This window comes from Cyprinus carpio, chromosome A19 (assembly GCF_018340385.1).
Source record: "Cyprinus carpio isolate SPL01 chromosome A19, ASM1834038v1, whole genome shotgun sequence".
Classification (NCBI taxonomy): Eukaryota; Metazoa; Chordata; class Actinopteri; order Cypriniformes; family Cyprinidae; genus Cyprinus; species Cyprinus carpio.
The window spans coordinates 4101375-4112809 of record NC_056590.1 but is presented as its reverse complement, the minus strand read 5'-3'; positions in this window follow the sequence as shown (position 1 = coordinate 4112809).

Genomic DNA, 11435 nt, shown 5'->3' with positions numbered 1-11435 from the left:
TGCTGTTTGGGCGTCAGCTGCTGTATCATGAGTGGGGCTGCTCCTGGTCATCAGCGCCCCGTAGAAGGAGGCTCTCATAGGTAGCCTTGAGAAGACTGTCCCAGTTGTCTATATCAGACCCTGGAGAGTGTCGTGGTCGGAGAGCAGGTAGTGGCTCCACAGAGACAGTATCTTCCGAAGTTCATCCCTCGTCAGCTTCTTGGACTTCTATTAACTGGAGCGCAGCTGTGGGAGATCTGGATGTTGTGGCGGAGGGAATGGTAGGACCCAGGCTCCACGGTTGAAGCCTAGCTGAAGTTGAGCAAGGGTTTGCAGCGAGAGTAAGATCATCGGCTGGATTGTTATCAGTGAATGCGGACATACCATGGAGTCAGAGTTTTCAGTGGGATCTTGAATTTCCTAGCGACTCTAGTTCCTAAAAGAGACCTTGCCAGGCGATGCGAGGTCGTGAGGTGGAGCCCACGTTAAAACTGTCATTGCGTCAGTCCAGAGAGTGACTTGCACAGGAAGGGGGAGTGACAGTTCTGTCGCATAGCCAGCTTTAGCCAGCTGGGCTCGGCTAAAAGCAGCACACAGTTCCAGGCGTGGCATGGATAGTTGATTTGTTTGGGGGCTCACTTTCGTGACCGAGCCATCCCGCAAATCACAATGTGGACTTCACCTTAATTATCTTGGAGTGCGGAGGGGTAAGCTGGCGGCACAGTAAGAAGGCTCTTCCAGAGTATTACTTGAAGATGTGTGTGCCTCTCGTCTGGGTGCCCCCAGTGTCTCACATACTGATGGGACATAGCAGCCGGGGATTTCCACTTGTGGAAGATGGACTAGTTCACTCTCCATTGTGTCAGATATCAGCAGAGCCTCTGGTCTGATCCCGGTTCATCCCAGCCAGCTCCCACTCTCCAGGTCTTTGAATTATCAAACCATGCGTATAATATACTTAACATGAAAACAGGTGAAAGTATACAACATCTAAACAAATCTGATGGCAATATTTGCATCTTAGTGCAGGATGAAACTTACTTTCGATTAGGTTACGCACACGCGAGCCACCATCCCACAGAATGCGGAGTCGGGAATGAGGATGGGATGCGCTCGGAAAGGAAATGACATAACTACAGTTTCAAAATAAAATGACAGGAAATAAAAGACTTTCCGACATAGGAGTCGGGAATTTTAGCAATAAATTTGAATCCCAAAGGAAAGTCTACTTAGTTGGCGTCATCTTCATCCTCCCAGGCTGGCAGCCGCACAAGGTGCACGACTGGCCGTAGGTAGGTCTGTCCCTTGATCTTAACTTCAGCTGCCCTGACTCGTCCATCCGAACCGGAACAGGTCTTCACCACTCTCCCGATGGGCCACTGAGCTCTGGGTAGCTGCGAATCAACCACCATCACCACCTGGCCAGCAGCCAGATTGTCTGTGTCCTTGTGCCACTTCGACCGCTTCTGAAGGTCCGGGAGATGGCGATGGATAAAGTTGGACCAGAAATGGTCCGCCAGGATCTGGCTGTGGCGCCATCTTCTTCTGCTGAGAAGGTCACTAGATGCATAGACAGCCTGTGGGAGTGATGCGTCGCGGCGTCCCATCAACAGTAGATTTGGTGTGACGGGATCCGGATCCGCAGCATTGGAGGAGAGGTACCCAATCGGTTTAGCATTGAGTATTCCCTCCACTTCAATCAGCACAGTTTGCAGCACAGGTTCAGCGACGGTGTGGTCCTGAAGGATGACTTGGAGAGCTGACTTAATAGACTTGATCTCTTGTTCCCACGTTCCCCCAAAGTGTGGAGAGCCAGGGGGGTTGAAACGGAACTTGATTTGCTGTCTGGCCAGCTGTTCTTGAAGAGGAACTTCTAAAGCGGCAAAGCTGGCTTGCAGCTCCGCAGCTCCACCTCGGAAGTTGGTTCCTCTGTCGGCCAGGATCTCAAATGGCTTTCCGCGGCGGGCGATGAAGCGGCGGAGAGACATCAGGAAAGCGTCAGTGTCTATGCTCTCCAGTAGGTCAAGATGCACACAGCTCGTCGTCATGCACTTGAAAATCAGACCCTACCGCTTTTCTGTGCGCCGGCCCACCTTGACATTGTAGGGACCGAAACAATCGACTCCAGTCGACCAGAAAGGTGGCTTGTATAAGCGGAGTCTGGAACAATCGACTCCAGCCATCCGAGGGACCACTGGAGTAGCGCGCCATTTCTGACATTCAACACAGCTGTGCTGATGATGCTTGATGGACTCTCTTCCCCGGAGGATCCAATATCTTCTCCTCATCTCGGCGAAAACCCGCTTGGGACCTGGATGTAGCAGTTCACAATCATATTTCTTAATGAGCGCTTGTGACATAAGATTTGGATCGAGGATGCTAGGGAGTGATGCATCAGGGTCAAGTCTTCTGCTGCTGACGTAGTCAACCTCCACTCTCACACAGGCCAAACAGCTTCATCATACTATGGCGCAAGAATGAGCAGGGGGACTCCGTCTCGAGATGACTTACCCAGCAGCAAGAGCTCCCAATTCTTAAGGGAAGGGGACTCCACTCTGGGCTTGTCTGAGGGACATGTTACGCTCGTGCTGTTTGGACGTCAGAATGATGTCATGGATGGGGCTGCTCTGGTAATAAGCAGACCCCGGGAAGGCTCTATGGGTAGCACTGAGAAGACTGTCCCAGTTTGTCTATATCAGAACTGGATGTCGTGGTCAGGAGAGCAGGTTAGTGGCTCCACAGAACAATGTCTTTCCGACCAGTTAATCAGCGTCAGCGTCTTGGGCTTATTTAACTGAAAGAATGGCCCAGGAGGTCTGGATGTTGTCGGAAGAGGAATGGTGGGGGACCCTTGGATCCACCGGTTAGGCTGGCTGAGTGTTCCGTAGAAAGGGTTTGCCGCGAGTAAGGTCATCGGCTGGATTGTCAGTGGTGCGGACATACAGCCAGGGTCGAGTTTTTTCACGTGAAGCTCTTGAATATTACTGCGCACTCTATAGTCCTAAAAAGATCCTTTGTAGACGACAACGAGTTCGAATTGAAGTGAGCCACGTTTTAAACCTGTCATTGCGTCAGTTCAGAGAAGAGTAGGTGACTTTGAGGGATTGAGGGAAGGGAGGGCAGTCTTCTGTCATAATGAATTGAGCAAGCTGGGCTACCCGGCTCTCTTATACTACAGCGAGAACACAGTTCGAGGACGTGGAAAGGATAGTTGTTTGCGACCCGGGGCTCACTCGTGACCGAGCCCATCACAAATGCAATGTGGACTTCAACCTTATTATATCTTGGGTGCGGAGGTAAGCGACGGCACCGTAGGCTCTTTCAGAGGCGTCGCAGAAGAAGATGTGTGCCTCTCGTCTGGGTGCCCCAGTGTCTGCTACTGATGGGACATAGCATCGGGGGATTTCCACTTGTGGAAGATGGACTAGTTCACTCTCCCATTGTGTCCAGATATCCAGCAGAGCCTCTGGTCTGATCGGTTCATCCCAGCCAACTCCCACTCTCTTGACTCCACAGGTCTTGAATCAGGATCTTCGATCGTGTGGTGAATGGAATTAGGTATCCGAGGGGATCATATTGTGTTGCCATCACCTTGTAGACGTTCCTCAGAGTTGGGTGTAAATATTCTACTGGTCTGTGGCGGTACCCAAGGCGATCGGTAAGGCAGTTCCAGCGAAGGCCAAAGGCTGGGCTATTCGGGATCTTGTTGAGACTGAGAGAGCCACAACTCGGTGCTTGCTGCTTTCGCTTCCAATGGAAGATGCTCAACAACGGTGGGGGTGTTACTGGCCCACTGCCTGATGTCAAAGCCTCCAGCTGAGAGCAGTTTACGCATCCGGTTGATAATGGTCTTGGCTTCATCAGCGTTCGTGACACTGGTCAAACAGTTGTCGACGTAGAAGGCAGTCTCCATAAGGTGTAGGATGTCCTCATAACCGCTGCTGTTATCCTTCACATGCCGCTGAAGGGCGTATGTGGCACAGAAAGGATTGCATGTCGTCCCGAATGGCAAAACCTGCCACTCATACACCGTTGGTTCCTCCTCCATCTTCATACCTCTCCAGAGAAAACGGAGAAGGGGCTTGTCTTCTGGTAGCAGGCGAACTTGATGAAACATCGCTTTGATGTCACCACTGATAGCCACACTATGTTCTCGGAACCGAAGAAGTACACCGAGAAGAGTAGGACCTAAAGTCGGACTGGGCAACAGTTGGCTGTTGAGACTTTGACCGTTGTGATGGTAGGAACAGTTGTAGACAATCCTCGCCTTACTGTTGTGGTGGACAACGTGGTGAGGCAGATACCAGGACTCTGTGGAGCTGTCTACGGTGTCAGGAGGTAGAGGTTTGGCGTAGCCCAACTGTTCAAGTTTCTGTATTTCTTGACAGTAGGTGTTGGCTAGAGCAGTGTCTTTGGCTAGATGGCGTTCTGTGCTCCGTAGCTGTGGGAGCAATGTGTGCTTTGGAGCCCAGAGCGTGAGGCTTGCTTTGCGCCTCAGTAGTGGAGTAGCATACCTTGTTACATCCACTTCTGTCTTGACTGTGCGCTGTTCCAGCAGTTCTAGGGCCTGCTGATCTTCTTTGGAGTGGATCACAGTCTTGGCTTTGGCATACGGGGGTTATGTGTCAACTTCCCACAGTCGTTCAATGTGCCGTTGCAGCTCTGAGTTAGTAGACATGGTGAAGTAGCAGTGAGAGTGCTCACCAGTGAGGTTAAGGTTGGCGGGGCCTTGCAATGTCCAACCAAGAGCAGTACGCACAGCTACAGGACTCCCAGGAGGACCTGCTCGGACCGGTTGTTTGGGAAGCAGCAGATGTGGAAAGTCAGAGCCTATCAACAGAAGCAGCTGGACCTTGTCAACCTTCGGCAGAGGAAGACCTTGCAGGTGGGAGTATCTGCGCATGAGTGACTTGACAGGATAGCTATGCTCAGACAGGCTCAGTTCACCAGCGGTGAAGGCATGAAAGATGTGGGTACCTTTGTTTTGGGAGAATGAGCTGGGGAGATGTCGAACGAGACAGCGGCTCATTGTAGACGGATCACCTCATGGCGGACAGTACGTAAAGGCAAGCTTTCAGGCTCTTTAGCTAAATGGAGATGCTGGACTGCTGAGGGAAGGATGAGGGTTCTCTCCGATCCGTCGTCCAGAATAGCGAAACCTTCCAGAGTGTGATCGTCATTGTACAGGCGCACCTTAACTAGCTTCAACATTACTCTCTGCGGCCGACTGGGACGGTCAACGTATATGGTGTCGGGAGCAGCACTGACCATTAACACTTTCTTAGCCTCTTGGGAACACACTTCGTGGAGCACTGGTCAGGTGTTGCTGTTTGCACACTTGACAAGGCTTCTTGAGAGTACATGCCTCAGGTTTATGGTTCCTTCCACACCTCCAACAGCCTCTGTCTTTAATCCAGGCGGAAATCTCTGATGGAGTGGGCGTTTTGAATTTGGGGCATAAGCTGAGGTAATGCTCACGGGCGTCGCAGTACGGGCAGTAAGGCTTCACACTGGGTTTACCTTTGGGTGACTTTGTGCTGCGAGCAGAATCTGGAGGGGCTACCTTAGCTTGACTCTCAGTGCTGTAAAACACGTTGGATGAAGGACCCTGGGATTTATTTTTTTCCTTTAACTGGCTTAGGCTGGTCTTGGAACATCAGAGCTGCTCGAGATGAAATGAGCTTTGCTTGTGACTTTAACTGAAGCCAAACAGAGAAGTCTTCAAGCATGTAGGGTCTGATTAGTGCCGCTCCTCAGGATGCCTCGGTTTATGCTGTACTCCACAAACGCATCTCGATAGTTAGTAGGCAGTTTGCTGAGCAGCCTGTCGACGTGGGAGCCGCATCGCAGTTCATAGCCATTCTCACCCTCGAGGGAGCGGAGCATGCCAACTAGACCTTGTACTGATAGGGCAAAGTTGTCAAATGCCTCTGGATCTCCAGATCTTACGTGAGGTGAGTTTAAGATGGCACCCAGCTCACTCTGCACGAGCTGACGCGGGTTGCCCATATTTATCTTGGAGAGCCTGGAGGGCTGAGGTGTACGGCTTTGGATGGTACATGTAGGCTTGGGCTAGCTTGTAGGCGCTTGGCAGTTTCAAGTGATCGAGGAGGACTTGATATTTGAACTGCTCTGTGAGGTGTGCATGCGTATTGAGCAGATTGTCCAAAGCCATCTTGAGCAGGGCAAAGTCTGACTCTTTTACCTGAGGTGAAGTGAGGTAGAGTAGGTCTAGGAAGGCCATAAGATGTGGCAACTAGGAGCTCCATGAGGTCTGTACCCGGCGTTGCCCTGTAATATAGAGGCGCTGTGCCCTGTCGTGGAGAAGGTGGCATGGCGGGGTAAGGATAGGACAGCGTGTTAACAGCTGATAGCACTGGCTGTAGAGGTGTAACAGGTGGAGGCACATATTGGACCTGGGCTTGGCTATAGACCATCTGTGGCTGGCGAAGTGGGGCCATATACTGTTCTACTGACAGTGGTGGAGCACATGAGGTAACGGCACTCACGGCTGATCTGGGAGCCGACTGCGAAGCTGGGTTGATGATTGCTGGAGGAGGAAGCATGGTAAGATATGTAGGCTGCGGCTGAGCGAGTACACTAGTAGTAGTATAAGCACTCACTTGAGGAGCGGGCTGGACTGATGTAAGACTGGTCTAGACAGGTGGACTTATGACTGTACTGGAGACTGGGGCATAACATGAGTAGATGGAGTAGAATGGAGCAGTTCATGTCCATCTTGTGAGTGGAGTAGGAGAGGCTGAACTTCTAATGAGGACCTTAGGTCGTACTCACATTAACTGAGGGGCCTGGAGGAACGGGAACTCTCAATTTCTTCTTCCTTCAGGAAAGACGTGATAAGAGCTGCTTGCGCCAATTCCATCTTTCTTTCTGTCGCCGTCGCAACATCTGATGCCTGGTGATAGCCTCTTTACTCTTGTATGCCATCTCTGCTTTCTCCTCCAGTCGACGTCTCTGCCGTTCTTGTTCTCTGAGAAGTTCCTCCTTCTCATAGAGGGCGTCTCTGGCTTCTTTGTCTAGAAGAGTACACTGCTCGTTCCACTAGCATCTGCTCCATGATCTGCCACTGCACTTCTGCTAATTCCATCCGCTTGACCTGTTCCTCCAACATGGCACTTTGTAGCTTGGATAGCCCGTCTGCAAAGGACCTCTTGGTTGATGAGGCAGCACTGGCTCGAGATCTCGGTCTGCTACGATGAGAACGATACCCAGGATCGACATGACTCTGCCCTCGCAGATGGCAGTGAAAGTGGATCAGGGATTGGGATGTCGTGAGCTGGGGCTGCTGCTCCGAGTTCCTCAGCTTCGGCGGAAGGGAGTACTGTGACTCTCGGTGTGTACCCAACTTCAAAGTTTTGCAAGGGATGCTGGTAACTGTATCTCCCGCTGGTGTCGAGAACGCACTGCTGGATCTGCAGATGGTTGTCCTGGCTCCATATTGTCTCCAGAAAGCTGTCAGATCCGGCTCGAAGGCCATGTGATAGAGTTAGACTCTCTGAAGGGGATAATACTGGTCTGGCAGTTTCCTTTGACAGGGCTCCGGTCAGAGAGAAGGGCACGGAGAAATTATTCCAGCAAACTTTAATATTGTAGTTTGGGTACCAGCATTGGTGTACAAAGAGGTATATGTGGGGGTGTGTGTGTGGTCTATAAAAGAAACAAAGAATGAAATAATATGAATCACAATGTACAAATGTATAAAAAATATGTACAAAGGTATACAGTAATATCCAATGTAATAATAAACATTGAATCAGAATACTGAAATATAATAATTTGGTCAACCTGAAAAGAGTCATAAACAACTAATATACAGGCATACGAAAGGTTAATGGGGCAAAGTAGGAATACTAAATGGATTTGGTGGTCTTTGCTTCCCTCTAGTGGGAAAGCGGGCGAAACTGCACCCCATGCGCCCGGCACATGAGGGGCGCATGGCCAGGGAGTGTCGAACTACACTCTAGGGTGCGTCTGACAGCGACACAGAGGCTAAACACGATTTAGCAGTAGGACAAAGGGCATAAGAACTGAAATATAGCACTCGAGAATACAGCTTAAGGCTGAAATAATGTAAAGGAAACAATCTCCAGTCTAACAAGGCTTATAACAGTCACGTGATACCTATTAACTAAAGAAATACACACGAAAGTATCAAACCATGCGTATAATATAATTAACATGAAAACAGGGTGAAAGTATAAACATCTAAACAACAATCCGATTGCAATATTTGCATCTTAGTGCAGGATTAAACTTACTTTCGATTAGGTTACGCACACGCGAGCCACCATCCCAACAGAATGCGGGAGTCGGGAATGAGGATGGGATGCGCTCGGAAAGGAAATGACATAACTACAGTTTCAAAATAAAATGACAGGAAATAAAAGACTTTCCGACAAATAGTATCGAAAGGAAATGACATAACTACAGTTTCAAAATAAAATGTGCTCTTTTTATTTCAGATAAATAAATAACCTGTTGCAAAGCGACCCCAATGCAAATTACCGGCAGCCCACTCGGAACCTGGAAACACAGCTTAAGACCCAAGCGAGGCAACACCTCCCAGCTCCCGTCATTTGATCAACCGTATGACTGCTTTTCAAAAAAAGTTGTATACTCTGTTTCAGAGCGCATGCAACTAAACAGCCCATCTGGAAACAAGATTTCGGGAAATGCGAGTTAACACACTCCCATCTCTTCAAAGTCTCTTCAATAAAGCCTATTTCCTTCAGAGTTATATATTATTCCGACACAACATGATTATTTCAACAGGGGGCATGCATGTTTACTGCCTTTAGTGATCCAAAATTCACCACAGAAAGTTCGCATTTGCTAAAGCAGTAATATTGTGAAATATTTTACTATTTTACTATTTTTTAAAACTAACTGCTTTCTATTTTAATATATTTTAAAATTTAATTATCTATTCCTGTGATTAAAGCTTAAACTTTCAGCAGCATTACTCCAGTCTTACTCCAAGTGTAAACAATAGACACTATACCATTACGACAGGCTGGAAGTAGCTAGGACTATAGGTATATATATAGATATATATATATATATTATATATATATATATATTAACTCATAATATATTAAGTATATCTATTCGCAGCCCACAAGTGAAAACATGCATCTCTTGTGTACAATTCATATAATAATAATATATTAATAATAATAATAATAAATAATGTTGTTTTTGAGTAGCAAAGCTAGAAGGATTTCTGAGGATCGTGTATGAATAAAATTCAGCGTTGAACAGTCCGGCTGTCTACAATTTGCAAACCCTGTTGTAGATCAAGGCAGGCACTTGCAAGCGAATCCTCTGAATTATTTTGTGGGAAATTAAATATATTCTAAATACCACTTCAAAACAGGAAATATAACATTTATTTGTCCTCACATTCTCTCCATGTAACTCTTTCCTTCTCGGTACACACCTGGCTGAAAGGCCTTATCTATGCGGGTCTTTATAGAGAGGTCACTTGATCTGCAATGCAGCTTCATTTTATAAACAAAGCCCTTGACTTTCACCAACTGCTGAATCTCATTTTGGTCTTTCATGTGTGAATCACACAAATACATGATAGTTGACGCCCCTACATATGTCCCTTTTGAAACAAAAAAGTGTCTGCTAGAAATTTTAAATTAATCTATGTTTTCTGTGAGTGAGGTAAACAAGATGTTTCACATCATTTTGAACGGCAAAAATTATACAACAGGTTTGACAGTCTTGTGAACAAACATGGGACCTCTATTTCAGTGACTTCAAAATTGTAGGTTTTTTACTAAACATGCATAAACGTTGTTTTCCAAAAAAACAAATCATGTACATACATGCGCTATTTACATATTATTTGTTATTTACAGTGTGTATAGACTTTAACTATTTCTATTTAGAAGCAACTGAAAAAAGCACAAAAGTCAGGGGATGTCAAAAACTTCTCCAGGCCCCCCAAAACCACCCTAGACCTCAGAAGCCACCAGACCAGTCCCACCAATGCTGAAGGACTCCACTGCAGTCGCACCACAGGATCAATTATGAGACCAGATGGTGGATCAGCACCTAGGAAAGGACCTATACAACAGCCTGAAAGACAGCGGAGGACCAGGCAGAGACAGACTCGGTAAAGAGGATCGACCACCGGGACAAGACCACAGGAAACATGATTCTTCTGCACATCTGACATCTTTGCAGCCTGGAAAACTGCTGGTACCCCCCCCCCCTGTCTGGTCAGAGGCGAGAACTGGCCCCCCCCCGATAAGGTTTTTTTTTCAGGTCCATTCTGTCACTGATGGAGTTTTGGTTTTGCCGCTGTAGCCTCTGTCTTGCTTAGTTGGGGACAATTCATTTACAGCGATAATCGTTTGACTTGATTCCAAATATTGCACAGATACTATTTAAAACTGAACTGAGTGCATGTGATCACTGAGCATCTCCACTGATGAACTGCCTTTACCACTGTCATTGTAATTATTCGACCACACTGTTTTTCCTAATTAATGTTGTTCGTTGCTTTGACGCAATCTTTTTTGTTTCAAAGTGCTATACAATAAAAAGATGACTTGACTTGACTTAGAGACTGTTCCTGTGCGCTGACTACCTCAAGGAGGCAGATGTTTGATGGTCCTGTTTTTTTTCCGTAACTTAAGCAAAATATTGATTTGCATAAATAAATTCTGCATCTACAAAGCATGCTAGAGACACAGCCAATCAAACAATTTGATACACAGAACCAATGAAATGTCTTGACCATGGGCACACTAGCGGAATAGCATAACAGAACACGATCAAAACTGCTGAGCGCTTTTTTGTATTCAGAGAATTATCTAAAAAGAATATTAGATGGTTCATTTAAGCTGTTGCAAAGCGACCCAATGCAATAAGCATCTCAGGAACCTGGAACACAGCTAGGACCAGCGAGGCACACACTCCCATCTCTTCAAAGTCTCTTCAAAAAAGTATGTCCTTCAGAGCACATAAACAATCTACATTTTGGAAATGCCAGGTATGTGATGTTCATTTATATATTTCAACATGACACAACATGAGCCTGCATTTATTTGATCCAAAATACAGAAAGTTGCATTTGCTAAAGCAGTAATATTGTGAAATATTTTTACTATTTAAAATAACTGCTTTCTATTTTAATATATTTTAAAATTTAATTTATTCCTGTGATCAAAGCTAAATTTTCAGCATCATTACTCCAGTCTTACTCAAAGTGTAACAATATACACTATACCATTTAAAAGCTGGAAGTCAGTATATATATCTATATATATATATATATATACACATTTATTTAGCACACAAGTGATGATATAATCATGTTAGAAACAATGCTTGTTCTTTCAATTAATCAAAAAAAAACATCTCTTTTCAAAATTAAGATTATTATTATTATTATATTATTAATAATAATAATAATAATA